The sequence below is a fragment of the Oryx dammah genome, unplaced genomic scaffold, assembly GCF_014754425.2.
Source record: "Oryx dammah isolate SB20612 unplaced genomic scaffold, SCBI_Odam_1.1 HiC_scaffold_1, whole genome shotgun sequence".
NCBI lineage: Eukaryota > Metazoa > Chordata > Mammalia > Artiodactyla > Bovidae > Oryx > Oryx dammah.
In genome coordinates, this window is record NW_024070185.1 from 11,641,980 (window position 1) to 11,669,593 (window position 27,614).

Genomic DNA, 27,614 nt, shown 5'->3' on the forward strand with positions numbered 1-27,614 from the left:
TAGGGTCTTGAGGGTCCCAGGGGTTCTTAAACCATACTTTGAGTAGCATTAGATATTACCTGACCTAGGACAGAGTAGGCCCTGAGTAAGGAACATTAATTCCAGTATTAGAATGTAAATGTTTTATCATGTATGTGTATGTAGCTCATGTTTCAACCTATGGTGAGGAGGGTTGAGTTCATGATATGTTATCATCCTGGGTCTGTGTGAAAGGCCCTCTCTCCAAATTTCTCCTATTAATAATTTGAATCTCGTCCCTTCATCCCCCAGACTGAGTACTGGCAGCTGCTTCCTGTGATAACTAAAGTGCTCCCTTTGTGCTTTTTTGGGTAACCAAAACCTGCTGTAGAAATAAGCAAAGGTCACCTGGATGAGAACAAATACAGGCTGTTTACTCTGTTTACTCAAGGTCGTCCACCGTCACCTGTATTTGGCAGAGTCCTGAGAGCAGGAATGTGAGTGGGAAAGCTTGATAGTGAGAAAACAAAGGAAGGACTTTGGGCATGCCCTGATGGGAGGTTTCTGTATGAAAAAGCTTGAAGTGGGCTTGTTAGAAGTGGACTGCCTTATGTGGTTGATTTCAAGGGCATATTTGGCTTTCTCTGATTGGTTCTGAGTTGGAAGCAAGGGCAAAAATATGGAAGCTGGTTGTCACCAACCAACTCCTGACCAAACTTGGGTTGATTGCTGTAGTAGTTGTGGGGTCAGAGTTCCATTGTCATATATGGTCTAACCATTGCCTGTTTGTGTATTCAATCTCTCACTGGTTAACAGTTCTTTTCATTTATTTTTTAAATATTTCTAATAAATGTTAACCACTTACAATAATTTATTAATTTATATTGTTTTTGATTGTGCTGGGTCTTCACTGCTGTTCAGGGGCTTTTCTCTCATTGTGGCGAGTGGGGGCTACTCTCTAGTGGCTGTTGACTGGCTTCTTGATGTGTTGGCTTCTCCTGTTGCAGTGCACAGGCTCTGGGAGTTCAGGCTTTAGTAGTCGTGGCTGAAGTCTCCAGAGTGGGATCAGTAGTTGTGATGCCTTGGCTTAGTTGTTCTGCGGCATGTGGGATCTTCCCAATCAGGGACTGAACTGGTATCCTCTGCATTGCAAGGCATACACTTAACCACTGGATCACCAGGGAACCCCAACAGTTCTTTATATTAAGTTCTCTCTGTTAAAATAACTGGTATGTTCACTGTTGTCTAGGGGGACGCTGATAAAATCACTAAGCTATGGGCCCATTTTTTTTCTTTAAAATCACTCAGTTGTATTTGACTCTTTGTGACCCCATGGACTGTACAGCCTGCCAGGCTCCTCTGTCCATGGAATTCTCTAGGCCAGAATACTGGAGTGGGTAGCTGTTCCCTTCTCCAGGGGATCTTCCCAACCCAGGGATCGAACCTAGGTCTCCTGCATTGCAGGTGGATTCTTTACCAGCTGAGCCACCACAGAAGCCCAAGAATACTCTATAGCCTACTGGATAGCCTATCCTTTCTCCAGGGCATCTTCCCAACCCAGGAGCCGAATTGGGGTTTCCTGCATTGCAGGCAGATTCTTTACCTACTGAGCTACCAGGGGAGCCCCAAGCTGTGTGCCCATAGTTAATGGTTAATATGGTTAACCTTTAAAAGGCTAATTAACCTTTAATGGCTAATATAGTTAACCTTAAAAAGTTTCTTATAATATAGCAAAATAATTGAGTAAACTATTGCATGGGTATTTAAATGATCAAAAGCCACTGTAAAGTTCTCCATAAAGATGAAATATTTAGAAAGGATGAAAGAAGGTGCAATGGTAGGATGATATAGAACAAAATTTCCTACCCGCAGATGGGTTTATTTGGCTTGAGGACTGATTTAGGCTGATTATTTTTAAGAAACAGAGGCATCAAGAAGTTTTTCTTGTTACCTCCCTCTTTACTGCCTAAAAGAATTTAGGAAAAGGGCTTGCTCTGGGACTAGAGCTATCACCAGAGATAACAAAGTATATGGTCTAGGTAGGGTCAGGGAGACTTGGCAGGGCCTAGGGATCAGAGTCTGTTCTGTGTCCATTGCCTCTGCATGACCCAATAAACATTTACTTACCAAAGATTTGCTTTTCCATCTTGAAATAAATTGCCTTCTTCACCTTTGAAGTCCCAGACTACTCCTCCTACCCAATATACTCTTCTGTCTTTAACGGTAGAGGGCATTTAAGGTGAGAGCTTCAGCTGTTTTGGCAAGTTACTCAGTTTTCCTGGGTTTCCTGTGTGCATCCATGCTATTGAATTTGTTGGGTTTTCTCCTGTTGATGTGTCTCATGCTAATTTAATTCTCCAACCAGCCAGAAGAACCTAGAGGGTAGAGAACAATTTCTTCCTCCCTGACAGTGATCAACTTAGACTTGCTTTGGTGGCTCAGATAGTAAAAAAAAAAAAAAAGTCGCCTTCAATGCAGGAGACCTGGGTTTGATCCCTGGGTTGGGAAGATTCCCTGGAGGAGGGCATGGCAACCCACTCCAGTATTCTTTCCTGGAGAATCCCCAGGACAGAGGAACCTGGTGGGATACAGGCCATGGGGTCATAAAGAGTCAGATACAACTGAGCGACCAACCGCACAGCACAAAGTGTGTCTGGGATGCGTGCTTTTCAGTGCTAAAATTGGGACCGTCCAGGAAAACTGGGATAACTGGCTGTCCTATGACAGTGCCCAAAGTTGTACTTCATTAACAATCATTTGTCTTTTTCCTTCCTACACAAATAATACAATATGCTCCAATCAATACAAACAGCACTCTGTTTCACTGAGTGGGGAAAATCAAACGCATGTTAAAAATTAACAAACAGAAACCCCAATTAAATAAAAAACCAGAAGGGGGAGCTCTTACACCCTCTGACCGTAGCAGAGCACAACAGGAAAAACAAAGACTCCTCTTTTTTTTCCTGGCAAGGGCTCAGCCAATGAAAAGCTGAGAACTCTTTGTTTACTAAGCCCTCCCAGCCTCCTTTCTCCTCTGTAGAAGAATTCTCCTCTTTTGTGATGAGGGGACCTACACATGGCTGTCATGGTGGCAGACCCCAAATTGCAGTTCTCTGCTGATTCCAAATAAACCTGTGTTTGCTGGAGAAATATTTGGTGGTCTGTTTGTTTCAGGTCAACACTTCCAACCTGGTTGTGTGAGAGATGGGAATAGTTTCGTAGCCATCCTCCATTGAGAGTGTCCCCTCTTTTTCTGGGTAAACAACGATCTGAGTTTTGAGGAGACAAATCATTTCCTTAATCCAGTCAATCCTTACAGGTGTTATTTAAACAGTCTGTGCCTGTTCCACACTTAATCATGTTAACTATGATTCAATTTACCAAAATAATTGAAAAAAAAAAAAAAAAAGCACCTTTCAGAAGAACAGTACTATTTTTAGAAGTGGGAAATGCTCCCCACTCCTACTCCTTTGCATAATGCTGCCTGAGGATGATTACAAACATTCACAGGTGATATTGAAATTAGGCAAAAATGTACATTTGTTCCAAAACAACTGAACAAAGGAAATGGAGATAAACGCAAAGTATTTCATCATCTGAAGACATTTTCTCTAGCTTCTTAACAGAGGCAATTTAATTCCGAAAGATTGCAGGTATTGATTGAAGTACTGGCCTCTAGATACTTAACAGATGAATGAAACCCATGAAAAGGGCACTTACTGTTCACATTTCCCAATTTGAGACAACAAGTATTAATAAAGGGTGAGAGTTAATTTTAGAAAATTATACTTGCCCCCAAAAGATTGCATTTATTGAAAATGTTTTATAAAATAGGTTGTAGATTATTAGCCTAAAACAATACATCTCTTTTAATTCAGCTTAGAAGAGAATGAGGTCAGAGCACCTTCCAGGGAGAATGCCTCCAGATACTGCTGTGGAGAGAGAGGTCAGCCTCAACTGCCTGAAGCAGAACTGGGTCCTGAGAGAGCTTCTAAGCTAGGGAAAGGCTTTTGTAGAGTTGTAGAAGTGTATAAATATCTGCTTCCCAATTTCAGGTCTTCTATTCACTTCTGTTATGTTCACTCTCTACATTTCCAGTTTACAGTGTTTTCAGCTGCTCCAGATTTTTGTCTACCTATGGACTACCAAGGGCTTCCCTGGTGGTTCAGATGGTGAAGAAGCTGCCTGCAATGCAGGAGACCCAGGTTCAATCCCTGGGTTGGGAAGATCCCCTTGGAGAAGGGAATGGTAACCCACTCCAGTATTCTTGCCTGGAGAATTCCACAGACAAAGAAGCCTGGTGGGCTACTGGTCCTAGAGTTGAGAAGAGTCAGACATGCCTGCGTGACTAAACACACACATAGACTGCCAAAATGGCACCTCTAGGCGAGCCTGCCTTAAGTAATGGGAGCCATGATCTTTCCAGGGAGTTTATATCTGAAATTTATCCATTAAAAGCAAAAAAATACCTGCAGATGACATGCAGTCTCTTAAAAGAAGTATCAGTTTCTGACATAGAACATATAAAACCAATAAATCACCTTGGAGTGTGTTAAGTGATAAGGAGATGAGTTAGGAAGAAGAGGCATTAACAGCGTTTTAGATGGTCAGGTTCTTTGGGCAGTGTGCTAGATTTTATAAATATTAGTGACTTTAATCTGTACAAAAATCCTATGATAATATCCGTGATTGAAAGTGTGAGCAGACTACTTAAAGAGGATACTTGGTCCAAGGTTGTTCAGATTGCTATAAATAGGCTTAGTCTATTTGCTCTGTCTCAACTATTTGGTTCTTTTTTTTTTGATAAATCATGATAGCCACTGTCAAAGCAAAAAAATTGGGTGAGATAATGCTAAAGGGTGAGGAATATTTTATTCAAGATTGTGACTGTAGTTGTAGGAGACAACAAGTGTATCTGAGCTCAACTCTGCTTTAACAAAGAGCTGAGTTAGGATCTTAGGTCATCTTTGTTTACTAATTGGCTTTATGCAAAGGAAAAACAAACTTTTTTGTATGTTTGTAGCAGGAGGTAATTTTACAACATAGAGTAAGATGCCCTCCAGAGTTAGGCTCCTATCCTCCCATGGAAACTGGGAGACAGGGTCTTTATCTACCTCAGTGATTGCATTTCAGAAGGATGGCTCTCAGGTCTCTGAGAAGGACATTCCTGGGTTGTAAAACTAGCAAGAAGCTTTTGAAAAGATATATATTTACAATTACAGATTTTTTGAAGTAAATGCTCTAAGAAAGAGGTCAGGCATCTGGAAGCAGGGAGGAGGATGTCTGAAATTTAGTCAGGCTGAGGGAAAAGCTGAGGTGCTGGGCCTTGGCCAATCCTCCCTTTTTTCCCACAGAAGCCAGGCATCCATCAAAAAGCTTAGAAAAGCGAGTCCCATGTAGTTTGCTCAGCACATTTCTGTAATTGAAGGACTAGTTGAAACATCTGCTGAGTCTTGGCAGTAGAGAATATTTGCTGGATGGTGTAAGCAACCCACTCCAGTATTCTTGTCTGGGGAATCCCATGGACAGAGGTACCTGATGGACTACTATCTATGCGGTTGCAAAGAGTCAGATATGACTGAGTGACTAACACTTTCACTTTAGACATTAGAGATGTTTTGGGGAGATCGTTCATATTCATGATCATGTTCCAGAGCAGAGCATGGAAGATGTGGGAATTGCACTGAACTTCCTAAGTGGCCCACACAGCAGCAGCTTCAGGCATGGAGGTTATCCATGCATGATCTGCTGAATGATGAGACCTCAAAGTCTGTACAAAGTCATCTGGCTTCAGCTCACAGGGCTTCTTAGCCTGGGGGAGAGGCAAGCTACAAGACAATCTAGGGTCTAGGAAGGATTTGGGGGTGACGGTGGCAGTGTCAAGTTTTAGTTTTCAGTGACTCCAAGTCAGAAGGGTGGGAGGAGAATTAAAAATGTAAGTTTGGAGGGTTGAAGTTAGATGTTGAAGGAAACTGCAAAAATTTAAAATTTGGTAGGAACTGACAATTTGTGCAAGATGACAGGATCTAGTGTAATTTATAGATAGGTATCAATGCCATGCAGTTTACAAAAAGGTAAAAAGAAGATAGCTCGAAGACAATGAATAGGACCAGGATCTGACAATGCACAAGGCTGTGATGTAGTTTTCTACTGAAACAAAAAACTTCTCTCCACAGTCACCTCACTTCTGATCAGTCATAATCAAAGTAACACTATTTTACATCATAAAAGAAATCTGGCCTCATTAGGTTTGGCCTGATTATTTACAGAGGTACAGCAAGAATGGCAATTAACCGCATATACCTTTTAAAATTTGCTTTGATGAAAGCTTTTATAGGGAATTTCAGATTGGAACTTTAAAAGCCTCTTGAGCCGAGGAAGGTGAACTTGTCACCAGGTTTTATGTGCAGTACTTATAGAGTTGGATGAATTCCTCTCTTTGGGGATCCCCAGTATGCCTCTGATACTGGAAGGGGTTGGGGGCAGGAGGAGAAAGGGACAACAGAGGATGAGATGGCTGGATGGCATCACTGACTTGATGAAACGTGAGTCTGAGTGAACTCCAGGAGTTGGTGATGGACAGGGAGGCCTGGCGTGTTGCAGTTCATGGGGTCACAAACAGTCGGACATGACTGAGCGACTGAACTGAACTGAATACATCCTATCTTCTTGGCCTGCCAGGAGTGACTTTTCTTACTCATCTATAAGGCTGGGAACATATAACCTGGGTTCCAGGCTAGTTTTCCCAAGAGGATTTTGGAATTGGTTCCATAAAGTCGATCTTAAAATTCTTTAAAATTATCCAGTCATATCTGATTTTATGCAAATCATTATCAAATGTAACAGTATAGTCAAAGCCTCAGTTATATAATTAATATTTCTAATTACTTTCTGTTAAAAGGAGGACAGATTTTTGGTGAACATAAGCAAATAATTATTTGCTATGAAAATAAGAATACTCAAAATTTCTGAATTCTAGGGAAATCAGGCAGGAAGAAAAGATAAATGTTTCATTTTTGTTTATAAAAGATTTTTAAATAAATTTTTATGAGTTATAGCTTAGGAGAAAAGAGAAAGGGGTTCTTTATCTCAAGGAAAGATATTAAAGTATCAATAATGTTCCAAACAAGACCCATAATCCTCCTTTATCAATTCATACAGTCCTGTGAATTAATTCTTGTCCTGCTTGATCTTGGTTTAGCAATCTCCTGAACCCAGCAGTTTCTCTACCAGAGTTCTAGAAATCCTGACTCAGTTTGGTAGCATGCTTGGTAGGTGTGCTCAGTGTTATTTGAGCAATGTCATCAGAATCCAACAAGTTCTTTCCTGCATCTCTGAGACAGTCCCTTTTGGTTGAAGATGATGTACTATGTCCTGTACCTGAAAGGTCAGGTACGGGACAGAGGATTGTAAGAGCTTTCAGGGAAGCATCATTTCTCTGTGAGTGACAAAAGATTTAAAAATGGCTGTGTATAAAGATATAATGAGAATTAATTGCAAAAATAATGCAATTGACAAGGATATTCTGCTATTTTTGAGACATACTTGGAATGAGAAAATCTTGGAATTACAATTTGACAAAAGCATACTGTTGTTTGAGATCGCCCATAGCAGCACCAGGACTTATTATGGACATCAGGGACATTGACACATTTCTAGGAATTCGTATAATTTTTTAAACACACACACACACGTATATATTTACCCATTTACCTATACAAACGTAACCTAGGGAAGATTAGGTATCTTTTCTTATTTGGCAGTGATTCCCAAGCAATTTAACATATTAAAAAATCCTAGTCTTTTTTTTTTAATCTTTTTTTTTTTTAACAAGGTAAAAGATCCTTTGTGACCTTTTCTGGGCCCCTCTGGGAAATCTCACATACAATTTTAGATGTAAAAGATATAATTTAGGATTAGCTTTGGAAGAGGCAAAATATCAAATGTTGTTAAAAGGTTAACACCTGGTTAAATTGAATCATGAGTCATTGAGAAACCATGCTTGGCTGCCTATTTAATTAAAATGACAATAAAAGATTTCAAAAGTAAATATAGGAGGTAATATAATTGTAAAATAAAATTCTTAGCTTTATCAAAAGTGATAAAACTTGGTTCTTTTAAATAATCAAGGACGTGATATAGTCAGCATAAAGCAGAGAGATTATTCTAGACAGAATCTTTACTTCCTAGGTGGATTAGTCAGAAGGTAAAGAAAACCTTTTATAGCCTCTTAAGAGCAAACTGAGAGAGAGTGAAAGACAGGGAAGCCCGGTGTGCTACAGTTCATGGGACTGCAAAGCGTCGGACATGACTTTATGACCGAACAACAAAGAGCAAACCAATAACCTAAGAAAATTTTGTCATTTTATCAGAGAGAAAACCAAACTAGTTTTTCAACAGTATACTGTTGATTAGTTCATATATTAGTTTTGTTGTTCAGTCACTCAGTCGTATTCAACTCTTTGCTACCCCATGGACTGCAATATGCCAGGCTTCCCTGTCCTTCACCATTTCATGGAGCTTGCTCAAACGCATGTCCATTGAGTCAGTGATGCCATCCAACCGTCTTGACCTCTGTCATCCCCTTCTCCTCTGGCCTTCAGTCTTTCCTAGCATCAGCATCTTTTCCAATGAGTCAGCTCTTCACATCAAGTCATGAAAGTATTGGAGCTTCAGCTTCAGCATCAGTCCTTCCAATGATATTCAGGACTGATTTCCTTCATAATGGACTGGTTTGATCTCCTTGCAGTTCAAGGGACTCTCAAGAGTCTTCTCCAACACCACAGTTCAAAAACATCAATTCTTTGGTGCTCAGCTTTCTTTATGGTCCACCTTTTACATCCACACATGACTACTGGAAAAACCATAGCTTTGACTAGACAGACCTTTGTTGATAAAGTAATGTCTCTGCTTTTTAATATGCTGTCTGGGTTTGTCATACCTTTTCTTCCAAGGAGGAAATGTCTTTTGATTTCATGGCTGGAGTCACAAAATTTAATTTCCATCTGCAGTGATTTTTGAGCCCAAGAAATGAAAATCTACTACTGTTTCCATTGTTTCCCCATCTATTTACCATGAAGTGATGGGACCGGGTGACATGATCTTAGTTTTCTGAATGTTGAGTTGTAAGCCAGCTTTTTCACTTTCATCAAGAGGCTCTTTAGTTCCTTTTCACTTTCTGCCATAAAGGTGGTGTCATCTGCGTATCTGAGGTTATTGATATTTCTGGCGAAAATCTTGATTCCAGCTTGTGCTTCATTCAGCCCAGCATTTCGCATGATGTACTTTGCATAGAAGTTAAATAAGCAGGGTGACAATATGCATCCTTGATGTACTCCTTTCACAATTTGGAACCCATCCATTGTTCCATGTCCAGTTCTAATTGTTGCTTCTTGACCTACAGATTTCTCAGGAGGCAGGTGAGGTGGTCTGGTATTCCCATCTCTTAACGAATTTTCCACAGTTTGTTGTGATCCACAGTCATAGGCTTTAGCATAGTGAATGAAGCAGAAGTAGATGTTTTTCTGAAATTCTCTTGCCTTCTCTGTGATCCACAGATGTTGGTAATTTGATCTCTGGTTCCTCTACCTTTTCTAAATCCAGCTTGAACATCTGGAAGTTCTTGGTTCACATACTGTTGAAGTCTAGCTCGGAGAATTTTGAGCATTACTTTGCTAGTGTGTGAGATGAGTGCAGTTGTGCAGTAGTTTAAGCATTCTTTGGCATTGCCTTTCTTTGGGATTGGAATGAAAACTAACCATTTCCAGTCCTGTAGCCACTGCTGAGTTTTCCAAATTTGCTGGTGTATTGAGTGCAACACTTTAATAGCATCATCTTTTAGGATTTGAAATAGCTCACCTGGGATTCCATCACCTCCACTAGCTTTGTTCGTAGTGATGCTTCCTAAGGCGCACTTGACCTTGCATTCCAGGATGTCTGGCTCTAGGTGAGTGATGACACCATCATGGTTATCTGGGTCATTGAGATCTTTTTTGTATAATTCTTCTGTGTTTTCTTGCCACCTGTTCTTACTATCTCTTGCTTCTGTTATGTCCATACCATTTCGGTCCTTTATTGAGCCCATCTTTGCATGAAATGTTCCCTTGGTATCTCTAATTTTCTTGAAGAGATCTCTAGTCTTTCCCATTCTATTTTTTCCCTCTATTTCTTTGTATTGATCATTGAGGAAGGCTTTCTTATCTCTCCTTGCTATTCTTTGGGACTCTGCATTCAGATGGGTATATCTTTCCTTTTCTCCTTTGCCTTTCACTTCTCTTCTTTTCTCAGCTATTTTTAAGGTAAACAGTATGAAAGGCAAGTTCATTTGTAGAAACTTGTAAATTTTTAGTCAGATTTGACCACTAGAAATTAAATTTTTTTTTCTGCAAAACTTCTACATTTCATGTGCATTCTGGCTGTTCCTACATTTTCCTCTTTCTTTTTCTGGAACAACTGTTCCATCCTACACACTTTGCATACTTTTAACACAATGTTGTTTCCATTTGCCCTATTGTTTCTAATAGCTTATACACATTGATTATAAATTTTAAGTACTAACTTTTCTAGAGAACTAAGAAATAGATAATTGTGAATTATATGTCATATGCCAGCATTTTCTAACAGACTGGCAAAAGTTACGAGTATACCATCCTTAAGTTTTTACCGGGATTTGCTTCCTTCAGTTCAGTTCAGTTCAGTTCAGTTCAGTCGCTCAGTCATGTCCGACTCTTTGTGACCCCATGAATTGCAACATGCCAGGCTTCCCTGTCTGTCACCAACTCAAACTCACTCAGACTCATGTCCATCGAGTTGGTGATGCCATCCAGCCATCTCATCCTCTGTTGTCCCCTTCTCCTCCTGCCCCCAATCCCTCCCAGCAAAAGGGTCTTTTCCAATGAGTCAACTCTTCGCATGAGGTGGCCAAAGTACTGGAGTTTCAGCTTTAGCATCATTCCTTCCAAAGAACACCCAGGGCTGATCTCCTTTAGAATGGACTGGTTGGATGTCCTTGCAGTCCAAGGGACTCTCAAGAGTCTTCTCCAACACCACACTTCAAAAGCATCAATTTTGTGGCACTCAGCTTTCTTCACAGTCCAATTCTTGCATCCATACATGACCACTGGAAAAACCATAGCCTTGACTAAACGGATAGCTTCCCAAATATCTACCTTTCTGTACCATATAAAATAAGAAGATAAAGCACATGAAATTTAATTATGCTTAGCAATTAATGTTTCAGTATTTAATCTTACTTAGAAATGATCTAGACATTTAGTATATAGCTATTAGTTAATTTAGCATAAGTCTAAGATGGTGAGTCGCCAAAAGGATTTTGGAAACTATTTTTAAGTAGACATTATAAAACATAATTATTGTTGAAATAAACCAATTATATAAGATATGTGCTTCTGGAAGGACTGATGCTGAAGCTGAAACTCCAATATTTTGGCCACCTGATGTGAAGAACTGACTCCTTGGAAAAGACCCTGATGCTGGGAAAGATTGAAGGTGGGAGAAGGGGATGACAGAGGGTGAGATGGTTGAATGGCATCACTGACTCAACGGACATGAGTTTGAGTAAGCTCCAGGAGTTGGTGATGGACAGAGAAGCCTGGTTTGCTGCAGTCCATGGGATTTCAAAGAGTCGGACAAGGCTGAACGACAGAAGTGAACTGAACTGAGCATGCTTCTGGTTAGTCTACCTACATGTTCCCCATTCCAATAGCCTCTAATCAAAGCATTCCATTTCTCCCCTATGAAGGTTTCTCACTCCTCTGTCTGCCTTTGATTCTCTGCCACATGTGAGTGATGGTGACTGGATCCCTTCTTATATCAAGCTATGAATAAATACCTGTTACTTGCTCTCATTTGGGTGATTTTTATTTACTTCCATACACTCATGAGAAACCATTTATAGTATCTATTTTACTGTTTATGAGCTATTAATATTATCAATGGAAGCCTTTCTAACATCTATTAAGCCACTTGACCCAGTTTCTAGTATAGCAGGAAATAAAAATGACTGAGGTATTTGTTAGACAAGGCTCTGGTCCATGTGATTAGATTGGTTAGTTTTCTGTGATTGTGGTTTTAAGTCTGTTTGCCCTCTGATGGAGAAGGAAAAGAGGCTTATGGAAGCTTCCTGATGGGAGAGACTGACTGAGGGGGAAACTGGGTCTTGTTCTGGTGGGCGGGGCCATGCTCAGTAAATCTTTAATCCAATTAAAGAGTTCCAGAAAACATCTATTTCTGCTTTATTGATTATGCCAAAGCCTGTGACTGTGTGGATCACAAAAAAACTGTGGAAAATTCTGAAAGCGATGGGAATACCAGACCACCTGACCTGCCTCTTGGGAAATCTGTATGCAGGTCAGGAAGCAGCAGTTAGAACTGGACATGGAACAACAGACTGGTACCAAATAGGAAAAGGAGTACATCAAGGCTGTATATTGTTACCCTAATTATTTAATTTATATGCAGAGTACATCATGAGAAATCCTGGGCTGGATGAACCTCAAGCTGGAATCCAGATTGCCAGGAGAAATATCAATAACCTCAGATATGCAGATAACACCACCCTTATGACAGAAAGTGAAGAAGAACTAAAGGGCCTCTTGATGAAAGTGAAAGAGGAGAGTGAAAAAGTTGGCTTAAAGCTCAACATTCAGCAAACGAAGATCATGGCATCCGGTCCCATCACTTCATAGGAAATAGATGGGGAAACAGTGGAAACAGTGTCAGACTTTATTTTTTTGGGCTCCAAAATCACTGCAGATGGTGATTGCAGCCATGAAATTAAAAGACACATACTCCTTTGAAGGAAAGTTATGACCAGCCTAGACCACATATTGAATAGTAGAGACATTACTTTGCCAACAAAGGTCTGTCTAGTCAAGGCTATGGTTTTTCCAGTGGTCATGTATGGATGTGAGAGTTGGACTGTGAAGAAAGTTGAGCACCAAAAATTGATGCTTTTGCACTGTGGTGTTGGAGAAGACTCTTGAGAGTCCCTTGTACTGCAAGGAGATCGAACCAGTCCATCCTAAAGGAGATCAGTCCTGGGTGTTCGTTGGAGGGACTGATGTTGAAGCTGAAACTCCAATACTTTGGCCTCCTGATGCAAAGAACTGACTCATTGGAACAGACTTTGATGCTGGGAAAGATTAAGGGTAGGAGGAGAAGGAGACGACAGATGAGATGGTTGCAGGGCATCACCGACTGAATGGACATGAGTTTGAGTAAACTCCAGGAGTTAGTGATGGACAGGGAGGCCTGGCGTGCTGTGGTCCATGGGGGTCACAAAAAGTCAGACATGACTGAGCAACTAAACTGAACTGAAATATTTGTTATAGTTATATTTTAGAATGTGGCCTTTCTCATAGTTAAAAATATACAAGTAACAAATGCTAGAAAGGGTGTGAACAAAAGGGAACCTTACTACATTGTTGGAAGGAATGTAAATTGGCGCAGTTACTATGGGAAGCGGCATGGAATTTCCTTAGAAAACTAAAAATAGATTTGCCATATGATTGATAAATCTCTCTCCTGGGCATAAACTTGGACAAAACTGTAATTTCAAAAGATACATGTATCCCTGTGTTTATAGCAGCACTATTCACAAGAGCGAAGAGATGGAAACAATCTAAATGTCCACTGACATTTAGAATAAATACAGAAGATAAAGAAGAAGATATGGAAGAAGATAAAGAAGATACGGAATATGAATACAATGCAATATTACTCAGTCATAAAAAGATTGAAATAATGCCATTTGCAGTAACACGAATGGACCTAGAGATTATCATACTAAGTGGAGTAAGAAAGAGAAAGATAAATACTCTGTGATATCACTGTAAGTGGAATGTGAAACATGACTTAAATTAACTTACCTATGAAGCAGAAACAGACACTCACAGACACAGAAAATGGACTTGTGGTTTCCAAGGAGGGGTGGGGGAAGGATGGATTGGGAGTTTGGAGTTAGCAGATGCAAACTATTATATATAGGATGGATAAACAACAAGGCCTTACTGTATAGCACAGGGAATTATATATGTTTAATATCATGTAATAAACCATAATGAAAAAGAATATATAAATGTATATATACATACATTATATATAATAAAAAATTATATATATACAATAAAAAGAATGTATATATACACACACACACATATCTACATACATGTTTATATATATACACATATATACATGCATATCTATACATACATACATATATATATATATATATATATAACTGAATTGCTTTGCTGTACAACAGAAGTGAGCACCATACTGTAAATTAGCTGCTACTGCTGCTCAGTCATGTCCGACTCTTTGTGACCACATGGCCTGTAGCCCGCAAGGCTCCTCTGACCATGGAATTTTCCCCAGCCCAGAAATACAGGAGTGGGTTGCCATATCCTATTTCAGGGGATCTTTGACCCAGGGATTGAACTCGTATCTCCTGTGTCTCCTGCAGTGGCAGGCAGATTCTTTACCGCTGAGCCACCTGGGAAGACCCTGTAAATCAGCTATACTTCAACAAAATAAAGAAAAAACCATGGTGTTTCTATTCTTTGTTTTGATTACACCATGCAGCATTCAGGATCTTAATTCCCCAGCCAGGGATAAAACCCAGGCCCTCAGCAGTGGAAGCTCAGGATCCTAACCACTGGGCCACTAGGGAAGTCCTTGACCTTTCTGATTAAATGGTAACAGAACGTGTCTAGAGTGTGAATTGATCTGGGAAGTTGATTTTCTTAACCATCTTAATTCCTTTGTTTCCTTTATCTTCCTTAATCAAAGCATCACTAAAACCTCTTGGATCTTCCTATAAAACATAGCTCAGTTTCTTCCAGTTCTTTTCACCCCTCACCATTACTCTCCAGTCCAGGTCACCAGCCTGTCTTGCCTGGACTAAAGCTATCACCTCTCAGTTAGATGTTTCTCACTCTGTTGCCTTATGTATTCTTATCTTCACAGAGAAGCTAGAGGAATCTTTGAAAAATGTGTGTCAATTCATGTCAGTCCTGTTTAAAACCCTGCCATGGTCTCCCTTTCCACTTAGAATAACATACTTAGGGACGCTTCCCTCTGGCCTCTCTGATCTCACTTTGTTCTGTCTTCTGCTTCACATGATAGACCAAAGCCTTACTGTCCATTCTGTTTCTTAAACATGTCAGTCTCCACCTCACCTGCACCCCCAACAAATACTTATACTTGGCTCAGAAAGCAAGTCTCCAAGATCATCATTGACTTTTCTCTTTCTGCCATATCTTGTGTCCATTCTACCCATAAAGTTGATCAACTCTGCTTGGAAAATATGTTCAGCCTCTAACCACTTCTTACACCTTCTACCGTAACATCCTTATCCAAGCCTTCATCCTCTTTTGCCATGCTTACTGCTGTAGGTTCCTACCTGGTCCCCCAGTCTACAGTCTAACTGACAGAATGGTAGTCAATCTGTTACACGCATCTCCAGTTTCATCATCCTCTGACTCAAACTTACATGTCTCGTTAGCCACTACTCACAACCTTCCCATCTCACCCACAGTAAATGCAGTTGCCTGGGTACCATAGGCAGGGAAGGCAGACCAGCTCTTCTCTCCACCCTAATATCATCTCCTCCCACTCTCCCTGTCATCCATTTGCACTCCTGTCAAATGGGCCTTATTGCAGTTCCTTCTTCCCTGGTAGCTCAGACGGTAAAGAATCTGACCACAATGAACGAGACCTGGGTTCAATTCCTCGGTCGGGAAGATCCCCTGGAGAAGGGAATGGCAGTCCACTCCAGTATTCTTGGCTGGAGAATCCCATAGACAGAGGAACCTGGTGGGCTACAGTCCATGGGGTCACAGTCGGCAATGACTGAGTGACTATCACTGCTATTTCTGTGACTTTTCTCTCAGAGAACTTTTGTACATTCTGGACTAGAATATTCTTTCTCCAAGTATTCACATGGTTTCCCCCTTCATTTCTTTCAAATCCTTGCTCAAATGTGAACATGTAAGCGAGAACTTCTCTGACCATCCTGCCTAAAACAGGAACCTGTTGGGACTTCTCTGGTGGCCCAGTGGTTAAGACTCTGTGCTTCCCCTGCAGGAGGTGAGGGTTCGATGTCTGGTCAGGGAACTAAGATCCTACATGCCAGGTGGCGGACAGCCTCCCGAAGGAAGCTGTTTTCTGATCACCATATACCCACTATCCCCTGGTTCTCTAACATGACTTTCACCCCTTATTCTACTTAATATTGCATCTTAGAATGTCTACTGTTTGATATATTATTTATTTACCTATTTCACCTAGTTTTATGGCTTGTCTCTTTTCAGTGAAATATATGTTCCATGGAGGCCTGGACTTTCCTGTTTTGGTCACACTTTGTGTCCTGTACCTATGACATTACCTAAACCTAGTAGGCACTTGATGTTCATTTGTTCAGTGAATGAGTATATCATTGGCTTTTTCGAACATGACCCTTTTTCTTGATATAAAGCAATCTAAATTGCATTTTCATCCTTTACAACAAGGTTTCTTGAACTTGGCACTTTTGGCATTTGAGGCCATATAATTTCTTGTTGTAGGGGGTTGTCTTGTGCTTTGTAAGATGTTTAATAGCATGCCTTCCCTCTACTCAGTAGAGTTAGGAGCAAGCTCCCAGTTGTGATGAGTGAAGATATATCTGGATTTTTTTTTTTAATTTTTATTTTTGCTTTATTTTACTTTACAATACAGTATTGGTTTTGCCATACATCGACACGAATCCACCACGGGTGTACATGAGTTCCCAAACATGAACTCCCCCCCCCCACCTCCCACCCCATGCCATCCCTCTGGATCATCCCTGTGCACCAGCCCCAAGCATCCTGTATCCTGCATCAAACATAGACTGGCAACTCGTTTCTTACATGATAGTATACATGTTTCATTGCCATTCTCCCAAATCATCTCACCCTCTCCCTCTCCCACTGAGTCCAAAAGTCCACTCTACACATCTGTGTCTCCTTTGCTGTCTCACATACAGGGTCATCATTACAGATCTTTCTAATTTCCATATATATGTGTTAGTATACTGTATTGGTGTTTTTCTTTCTGGCTTACTTCACTCTGTATAATCGGCTCCAGTTTCATCCATCTCATTAGAACTGATTCAAATGTATTCTTTTTAATGGCTGAGTAATACTCCATTGTGTATATGTACACAGCTTTCTTATCCATTCATCTGCTGATGGACATCTAGGTTGTTTCCATGTCCTGGCTATTATAAACAGTGCTGCGATGAACATTGGGGTACATGTGTCTCTTTCAATTCTGGTTTACTCAGTGTGTATGCCCAGCAGTGGGATTGCTGGGTCATAAGGCAGTTCTATTTGCAATTTTTTAAGGAATCTCCACACTGTTCTCCATAGTGGCTCTACTAGTTTGCATTCCCACCAACAGTGTAAGAGGGTTCCCTCTTCTCCACACCCTCTCCAGCATTTATTGCTTGCAGACTTTTGGATCGCAGACATTCTGACTGGTGTGAAGTGGTACCTCATTGTGGTCTTGATTTACATTTCCCTAATAATGAGTGATGTTGAGCATCTTTTCTTGTGTTTGTTAGCCATCCATATGTCTTCTTTGGAGAAATGTCTATTTAGTTCTTTGGCCCATTTTTTGATTGGGTCGTTTATTTTTCTGGAATTGAGCTCCAGGAGTTGCTTGTATATTTTTGAGATTAGTTGTTTGTCAGTTGCTTCACTTGCTATTATTTTCTCCCATTCAGAAGACTGTCTTTTCATCTTGCTTATAGTTTCCTTTGTTGTGCAGAAGCTTTTAATTTTAATTAGGTCCCATTTGTTTATTTTTGCTTTTATTTCCAGCATTCTGGGCAGTGGATCATAGAGGATCCTGCTGTGATTTATGTCGGAGAGTGTTTTGTCTATGTTCTCCTCTAGGAGTTTTATAGTTTCTGGTCTTACGTTTAGATCTTTAATCCATTTTGAGTTTATTTTTGTGTATGGTGTTAGAAAGTGATCAAGTTTCATTCTTTTACAAGTGGTTGACCAGTTTTCCCAGCACCACTTGTTAAAGAGATTGTCTTTACTCCATTGTATATTCTTGCCTCCTTTGTCAAAGATAAGGTGTCCATATGTGTGTGGATTTATCTCTGGGCTTTCTATTTTGTTCCATTGATCTATATTTCTGTCTTTGTGCCAGTACCATACTGTCTTGATGACTGTGGCTTTGTAGTAGAGCCTGAAGTCAGGCAAGTTGATTCCTCCAGTTCCATTCTTTTTTCTCAAGATTGCTTTGCCTATTCGAGGTTTTTTGTATTTCCATACAAATATTGAAATTATTTGTTCTAGTTCTGTGAAAAATACCGCTGGTAGCTTGATAGGGATTGTATTGAATCTGTAGATTGCTTTGGGTAGTATACTCATTTTCACTATATTGATTCTTCCAATCCATGAACATGGTATATTTCTCCATCTATTAGGGTCCTCTTTGATTTCTTTCATCAGTGTTTTATAGTTTTCTATATATAGGTCTTTAGTTTCTTTAGGTAGATATATTCCTAAGTATTTTATTCTTTTTGTTGCAATGGTGAATGGAATTGTTTCCTTAATTTCTCTTTCTATTTTCTCATTATTAGTGTATAGGCATGCAAGGGATTTCTGTGTGTTGATTTTATACTCTGCAAATTTACTATATTCATTGATTAGCTCTAGTAATTTTCTGGTGGAGTCTTTAGGGTTTTCTATGTAGAGGATCATGTCATCTGCAAACTGAGAGTTTTACTTCTTTTCCAATTTGGATTCCTTTTATTTCTTTTTCTGCTCTGATTGCTGTGGCCAAAACTTGCAGAACTATGTTAGCAGTGAAAGTGGGCACCCTTGTCTTGTTCCTGACTTTAGGGGAAATGCTTTCAAGTTTTCACCATTGAGGATAATGTTTGCTGTGGGTTTGTCATATATAGCTTTTATTATGTTGAGGTATGTTCCTTCTATTCCTGCTTTCTGGAGAGTTTTTATCATAGATGGATGTTGAATTTTGTCAAAGGCCTTCTCTGCATCTATTGAGATAATCATATGGCTTCTTTAATTTGTTAATGTGGTGAATTACATTGATTGATTTGTGGATATTGAAGAATCCTTGCATCCCTGGGATAAAGCCCACTTGGTCATGGTGTATGATCTTTTTAATGTGTTGTTGGATTCTGATTGCTAGAATTTTGTTGAGGATTTTTGCATCTATGTTCATCAGTGATATTGGCCTGTAGTTTTCTTTTTTTGTAGCATCTTTGTCAAGTTTTGGTATTAGGGTGATGGTGGCCTCATAGAATGAGTTTGGAAGTTTACCTTCCTCTGCAATTTTCTAGAAGAGTTTGAGTAGGATAGGTGTTAGCTCTTCTCAAAATTGTTGGTAGAATTCAGCTGTGAAGCCGTCTGGACCTGGGCTTTTGTTTGCTGGAAGATTTCTGATTACAGTTTCAATTTCCGTGCTTGTGATGGGTCTGTTAAGATTTTCTGTTTCTTCCTGGTTCAGTTTTGGAAAGTTGTACTTTTCTAAGAATTTGTCCATTTCTTCCACATTGTCCATTTTATTGGCATATAATTGCTGATAGTAGTCTCTTATGATCCTTTGTATTTCTATGTTGTCTGTTGTGATCTCTCCATTTTCATTTCTCATTTTATTGATTTGATTTTTCTCTCTTTGCTTCTTAATGAGTCTGGCTAATGGTTTGTCAATTTTATTTATCCTTTCAAAGAACCAGCTTTTGGCTTTGTTGATTTTTGCTATGGTCTCTTTTGTTTCTTTTGCATTTATTTCTGCCCTAATTTTTAAGATTTCTTCCCTTCTACTAACTCTGGGGTTCTCCATTTCTTCCTTTTGTAGTTGCTTTAGGTGTAGAGTTAGGTTATTTATTTGACTTTTTTCTTGTTTCTTGAGGTATGCCTGTATTGCTATGAACTTTCTTCTTAGCACTGCTTTTATAGTGTCCCACAGGTTTTGGGTTGTTGTGTTTTCATTTTCATTTGTTTCTATGCATATTTTGCTTTCTTTTTTGATTTCTTCTGTGATTTATTGGTTATTCAGAAGCGTGTTGTTCAGCCTCCATATGTTGGAATTTTTAACAGTTTTTCTCCTGTAATTGAGATCTAATCTTAATGTATTATGGTCAGAAAAGATGCTTGGAATGATTTCGATTTTTTTTGAATTTATCAAGGTTATATTTATGGCCCAGGATGTGATCTCTCCTGGAGAAGGTTCCGCGTGCATTTGAGAAAAAGGTGAAATTCATTGTTTTGGGGTGAAATGTCCTATAGATATCAACTAGATCTAACTGGTCTATTGTATCATTTAAAGTTTGCGTTTCTTTGTTAATTTTCTGTTTAGTTGATCTGTCCATAGGTGTGAGTGGGGTATTAAAATCTCCCACTATTATTGTGTTATTGTTAATTTCCCCTTTCATACTTGTTAGCATTTGTCTTACATATTGTGGTGCTCCTATGTTGGGTGCATATATATTTATAATTGGTATATCTTCTTCTTGAACTGATCCTTTGATCATTACATAGTGGCCTTCTTTGTCTCTTTTCACAGCCTTTGTTTTAAAGTCTATTTTATCAGAGAAGAGTATTGCCACTCCTGCTTTCTTTTGGTCTCTATTTGCATGACATATCTTTTTCCAGCCCTTCACTTTCAGTCTGTATGTGTCCATTGTTTTGAGGTGGGTCTCTTGTAGGCAGCATATATAGGGGTCTTGTTTTTGTATCCATTCAGCCAGTCTTTGCCTTTTGGTTGCGGCATTCAACCCATTTACGTTTAAGGTAATTATTGATAAGTATGATCCCATTGCCATTTACTTTATTGTTTTGGGTTTGGGTTTATACATCATTTTTGTGTTCCCTGTCTAGAGAATAACCTTTAGCATTTGTTGGAGAGCTGGTTTGGTGGTGCTGAATTCTCTCAGCTTTTGCTTGTCTGTAAAGCTTTTGATTTCTCCTTCATATTTGAATGAGATCCTTGCTGGGTACAGTAATCTGGGCTGTAGGTTATTTTCTTTCATCACTTTAAATGTGTCTTGCCATTCCCCCCTGGCCTGAAGAGTTTCTATTGAAAGATAAGCTGTTATACGGGAATCCCCTTGCGTGTTATTTGTTGTTTTTCCCTTGCTGCTTTTAATATTTGTTCTTTGTGTTTGATCTTCGTTAATTTGATTAATATGTGTCTTGGGGTGTTTCGCCTTGGGTTTATCCGATTTGGAACTCTCTGGGTTTCTTGGACTTGGGTGATTATTTCCTTCCCCATTTTAGGGAAGTTTTCAACTGTTATCTCTGCAAGGATTTTCTCATGGTCTTTCTTTTTGTCTTCTTCTTCTGGGACTCCTATAATTCGAATATTGGAGCATTTCATATTGTCCTGGAGGTCTCTGAGATTGTCATTTCTTTTAATTCGTTTTTCCTTTTTCCTCTCTGATTCATTTATTTCTACCATTCTGTCTTCTATTTCACTAATCCTATCTTCTGCCTCCATTATTCTACTATTTGTTGCCTCCAGAGTGTTTCTGATCTCATTTATTGCATTATTCATTATATATTGACTCTTTTTTATTTCTTCTATGTCCTTGTTAAACCTTTCTTGCATCTTCTCAATCCTTGTCTCCAGGCTATTTATCTGTGATTCCATTTTGATTTCAAGATTTTGGATCATTTTCACTATCAATATTCGGAATTCTTTCTCAGGTAGATTCCCTATCTCTTCCTCTTTTGTTTGGTTTGTTGGGCATTTCTCCTGTTCCTTTACCTGCTGAGTATTCTTCTGTCTCTTCATCTTGGTTATATTGCTGCGTTTGGGGTGGCCTTTCTATATTCTGGGAATTTGTGGAGTTCTCTTTATTATGGAGCTTCCTTGCTGTGGGTGGGGTTGTATCAGTGGTTTGTCAAGGTTTCTTCCTTAGGGAGACTTGTGTTGGAGTTCTGGTGGGTGGAGCTGGATTTCTTCTCTCTGGAGTACAATGGAGTGACCAGTAATGGGTTTTGAGACATCAGTGGTTTGGAGTAACTTTGAGCTGCCTGTATATTGAAGCTCAGGGGTGTGTTCCTGTGTTGCTGGAGAATTTGCATGGTATGTCTTGCTCTGGAACTTGTTGGCTCTTGGGTGGTGCTTGGTTTCAGTGTAGGTATGAAGGCATTTGATGAGCTCCTATTGATTAATGTTCCCTGGAATCAGGAGTTCTCTGATGTTCTCAGGATTTGGACTTAAGCCTCCTGCTTCTGGTTTTCAGTTTTATTTTTACAGTAGCGTCAAGACTTCTCCATCTATACAGCACCGATGATAAAACATCTAGGTTAAAGATGAAAAGTTTCTCCCCATTGAGGGACACCCAGAGAGGTTCACTGAGTTACATGGAGAAGAGAAGAGGGAGGAGGTAGTTAGAGGTGACTGGAATGAGATGAGGTAGGATCAAAAGAAGAGAGAGCAAGCTAGCCAGTAATCACTTCCTTATGTGTGCCTCACAGTCTGGACCGCTCAGAGGTATTCACAGAGTTATACAGAGATGAGGAGAGGGAGGAAGTAGACAGAGGTGGCCAGGAGGATAGAAGAGGGAAATGAAAAGGAGAGAGACAGATCCAGCCAGGAACCAGTTCCTTAGGTGTTCCCCACCGTCTGGAACACACAGTGATTCCCAGAAGTGGGTAGAGGAGAATGGAGAGGGAAGAGACAGAGGCCACCTGGTGGAGAAAAAGGAGAGTCCAAAGGAGGAGAGAGTGGTCAAGCCAGTAATCTTGCTCTCAGGTAAAATTGGGTAGTGAGGTTTGGGTTTTTAAATGTACAAAATTGACAACAAAAAACAGAAAACAAAGATTAAAAATCTAGGGTAGAGGCTGGATTTTCAAAAATACAATATTAAAGAAAAGAAGAAGAAGAAAAATAAAACAAAGCCACAAGAATTATTAAAAAACAACAACAACAACCACACATAGAGTATATATCGCGTTTGCTTTAAAAAATAGGGTCTTTTTTTTTTTGAAAAGTAATAGTAGATAATAGAAATAAAAAAGGAGAAATAGAGGACTTAACAATTTAAAAAAGTTAGAGAAAAAAAAGAAGAAAAAACAACCACACAACAACATCAACAAAAAACAAAAAAACAAAAAAAGAAAAAGAAAAAGAAAAAGAATGATCGTAAAAATAGTAAAGATATATCTGGCCCTTTCTCTGGTGTTGTGGGCAGTGTGGGGTCACTTCCAAGGCAGTTCCCTCTGTTTAACTCCTTCTGTTTGCTGGTCTCTTCAGTGTCTGATTTCCGTCCTGACACTGGGGGCGGTGGTGCACACTTTTTTTTTTTAGGCTCACTTGTTCAGTCGCGCTGTGGGGAGGGAGGGATGCTGCAAACAAACAGCACTGTCGTGTGCACGCAGTGTTTCAGCCCCGCTGGGCCTGTCCCTGCTCGCGGCACACAAACCGCTCCAGCTCTACGATGCTCAGCTAGGAACTGCCTGAGGCCGGCCCTAGGCTGCATGCACCTCCCTGTTCTAAGCCGCTCAGGTTCGGCGCTCAGGTAGCCCTCAGAGGCACAGATTCGGTTGGGACTGCGTTTTGTGCCCTTCCCCGGTCCGAGTAGCTCAGGTGTTTGGTGAGCGCAGTTGCTGCGACTTATCACCTTTCCCATCTCTGCTGCTCAGTTTTTTGGGTGTACTGCTGGCGCCCCTTGTGAGTCAGATGGTGACTGTCCAGAACCCCTAGAAGTCTTAGCAAAGAAGCCTGCTTGCAGTTTGGTAGGTAAAGTCTCTCCGGGGCTGCAGTTGCCCCCTTCCAGCCCTTACGGCTCTGGCTGCCTGTCCCCGGTGGCGGATGGTCTGCAGCCGGCTATTTCTGTTCTGTCCTTTGTTCTGTGCATGGTCCTGGCGGTGTCTTATGTTTGAGCTTTTCATGTGGTAGTATCCCACACTCTGGTTTGCTAGCCCAAGTTAGTTTGTTCTGGTTACGCGTGGGGCGTTCCTGCCCAATTCTTAAGAAGCACTGCAGCCCGTGCCTCCCGCGCCTCCCTGCCCAGGCCCCACTTGCTAGTGGCAGATGCAGGCATCTGTGCTGCTTTTCTGCTGGGGGAGTTACTGTTGGGCTTGTAATCTGTTGGTTTTAATTATTTATTTGTTTTTCCTTCCTGTTATGTTGCCCTCTGTGCTTCCAAGGCTCGCCATAGACTAGGCAGGGAGAGTGTTTCCTGGTGTTTGGAAACCTCTGTTCTTAAGAGTCCCTTCCTGGGACAGGATTCCCTTCCTGGGACAGGATTCCCTTCCTGGGACGGAGCTCCCTCCCCACCTCCTTTGTCTCTTTTTTCGTCTTTTATATTTTTTCCTACCTGTTTTTGAAGACAACGATCTGCTTTTCTGGGTACCTGATGTCCTCTGCCAGCATTCAGAAGTTGTTTTGTGGAGTTTGCTCAGCGTTGAAGTGTTCTTTTGATGAATTTGTGAGGGAGAAAGTGGTCTCCCTGTCCTATTCCTCTGCCATCTTAGGACCGCCTCTGGATATTGCCAAATATCCACTGGGGACCAAATTTATACCTAATTGAGACTCAGCTCAAATATGATCTCCATTAAGGTTTGACTGATTTTACCCTCAATCTGAGTTAGTGCTCCTTTTTCTGTGCTTTGATAGTAATTTGTGTGTGTCTCCCCCTATTTGTGTGTGTGTGTGTGTGTGTGATTGTTTTCTATGTATCTATATAGTAATTATCTTCTTAACTGTCTATACCAACCAAATGGTGACATCCTCGAAAGTAAGAACTCTGGCTTTTAATCTCTGATTTTCATGTGTTTAGCATTGTTCTAGTACACAAATGTATGAAAATATGAGAAAGTGTTTTTGAGTGATGGAGTGACTGAATGGTGCTTATTTTCCTGGCTAAGTAAAACCACTGAAAACAGGTTTGATACATTCCTCCCCATTTGGTAGTCAAGAAATCAACTAGGGCTTTGACAATCCTAGGATAAATAAACAGAACTATAGAGGGAAAAAAATCTGAGAAATGAAAGGCAGTGAAGATTAGGGCTGAATGCCCACTGTAGGGAAGTAACTCCTATCAAAGAGAATCATGCAAAAGTCTGTGCAGACATAGGTGCTATGGGTTATTTGAATAGTTTAGGCATGCCTACATCTAATGCTCCAGAGGTGGGTAATTTTCTGCTCTCTTTTTTCCCAGGACATGAGATGAAACTATCAGTGACATTATTTCTCCTCTCAAAAATTTTCCTGAAAAAAGAAATCTGAGGTAAGTGATTCAAAAACAAGCTTGTGACTCATTTGTTTTAGGTATTGCTGAGCTATTTAAGTGAGAGTAAGAGCAATTTGATTCTCGCATTGGGACTATTTCACCAAAAGTGGGATGTGCAATTTTATATATATTTGAAGTTCTTCTGGTTTTTCTGGTTTGATGTTCTCTCCTGCTTTGCAAAAATAAGGAAAGAAATAAGTGAAACTTGCCCATCCTGCATTATTTTTTCAAGTGTCCAAAAAGATTTAGTGTTTTGGTAATAACTGAAACTAAAATTAAATTTCATTTTAAAATCACATTGAAAGTTTTCTAATATCTTTGTCTAGGGAGATGTCAGTATGCATATTTTCAGGCAAAAGTGGAATCTACTGTGTATGTAGAATATATTTCTGGTGATAAACACTGATGGGAAGAAAAGGTGCAAGTTTTCCTTTAAACCTCAACCCCAAAACTTCACACACATTCTGTGGGAAAGCTGAGTGAGAGAGAAATGAAACAGACCTGGAAAAGATACAGAGTAGTTGCTAATCGAGACTGAGGAGGTAACTTCATATCCTTTCCTCCCCTGGAAATGTCAGAGAGTAATTTCACGTGCCTAATATCACTTTATCCTTAGAATATCCTGTGAAATAGACAAGATATATTTTTGCCCCCAACTTAGAGTAAAGGGTAATGATGTCTTTAGTGACTAAATGACTCCACTAAAGCTGCAATTCCGGTAAGGAGGCATCCATTCAGTGGAACTCAGCCATTCAGTCTCACTTTATGAGGAACACTGAGTTCACCTATTGCCTGACTCACTTCATATAAAGTGGTGTGATCTCTGAAGAACCCTCAGGAGGCTCATTGATGTTCATGATCAGATTTCATGAGGTTCAGAGGAGTTATGAAATGGATCACTGTGAAGGATGTCTTGACATGCGCAAAAATCCACTGGAAACACGAGTGAGTTATCTTTGGTTGCTTCTTCCAAACTTCATGCTTCAACACATGTCCTAAAGGAGAAGAGGTCAGATGATTGATTTTTTTTTTTTGATGACTTGTGTATTCTGCTTTAGGAAATTAAAATAGAATGGCCTAAATTGAGTGTGATATCAGGAACAGTAGCCCAAGAATTGTGATCTTGTTTTTCAGGTCCCATTCTCCTTCTACACATTTCTGAATAACGAACTTGTTGTTGTTCAGTTACTAAGTTGCTTCTGACTCTTTGATGACCCTCATGGACCCTCCTAGCTCTCCAGGCTCCTCTGCTGTAAAGCCCTTCAAATGAAAAGAACTACCTGGTGTGGGGTTGCTGAAAACACTAGATTAAAATGATTTTATTGAAATATCAATGATTTACAATGTTGTGCCAGTTTCAGGTGTAAAGTGATTCAGTTATACATATATATAAATAAATATATTCTTTTTTATATCCTTTTCCATTATAGATTATTAGAAGATTGAATATAGTTTCCTGTGCTATACTGTAGGTCTTTGTTGGTTATCTATCTTATATACAGTATTAGCTATATGTATATTTTAATTCCAAGCTGTTATTTTAGCCCTCCCCCCTTTGGTAACCATAAAATTAAAAAAAACACAATGTTAACTTGAGAGAAGAAAGAAAAGTAGTTTGACTTTCTATTGACTGCTGCTACTAGGAAAAGAAAATTTGGTGAAACAGCCTCAATCTGCAGGATATTTTAGCACAAAAGTGAGCATAGAGGAACTCCAACTGTCATCAGCAAGCTCAGACTTGAGCTTTTCTCTCCTGGTTCTGGCATAAACTCAGAGAAGTGGTACTAAGGGTCTTTCCTAGTTCCTTCAGTTACTCCAAATTCTGTCCTAAAACACGTTGAGCCTTTAAAAAGTGAAGTATGTGGAAAACCTTTGTTATGCTCCTCATTATGTAGTTTTACCATGTTTTAATGTTTTCCCTCAGACTTTATCAAGTGCCAACAAGTGTCAGCATAAACAACAAAAGCCTAAAAAAGCCATGTGAAATTTATGACTACTGTTGCTGTAAAATGATAAGATATACTATTTACACCAGTTATTCATTTTTTTAAAATCTTGTTGCTAAATACATAGTAATTGTCTGGTAGATATTTGTTGAATGAAAGAATAAATGGGTTACTAGCAGAGCCTTTACTATTTCAGACCCTGTGTTATATGCTGGGATGTTTTGGGAAGTCAGACAGACAAGGTCTATACCTTTCAGAAATTTGGAGTCTAATGGAGTCAGACTCATTCATGATCATACACATATATAAACTGTGATTCGAACTGTGAAGGAAAATTATCTCCTTGAGAAAGTTTTCTACATTCTGTAGAAACAGGAAAAGTTTTGTTGCCTTGAAAGAAATGGTTTGATTTTCCTAGGTGGTGCAGTCGTAAAGGATTTGCC

General features: G+C 39.8%; 1 long non-coding RNA gene across 1 annotated transcript; it reads left to right on the top strand.

Annotated features, from left to right (window-relative positions):
* On the top strand, positions 1–27,491 carry LOC120861519. Its single transcript, XR_005720558.1, has 4 exons — positions 1–475; positions 25,154–25,222; positions 26,055–26,170; positions 27,150–27,491. It is a non-coding gene; the product is annotated as an uncharacterized LOC120861519 (long non-coding RNA).
* Positions 27,492–27,614: the final 123 nt, after the last annotated feature.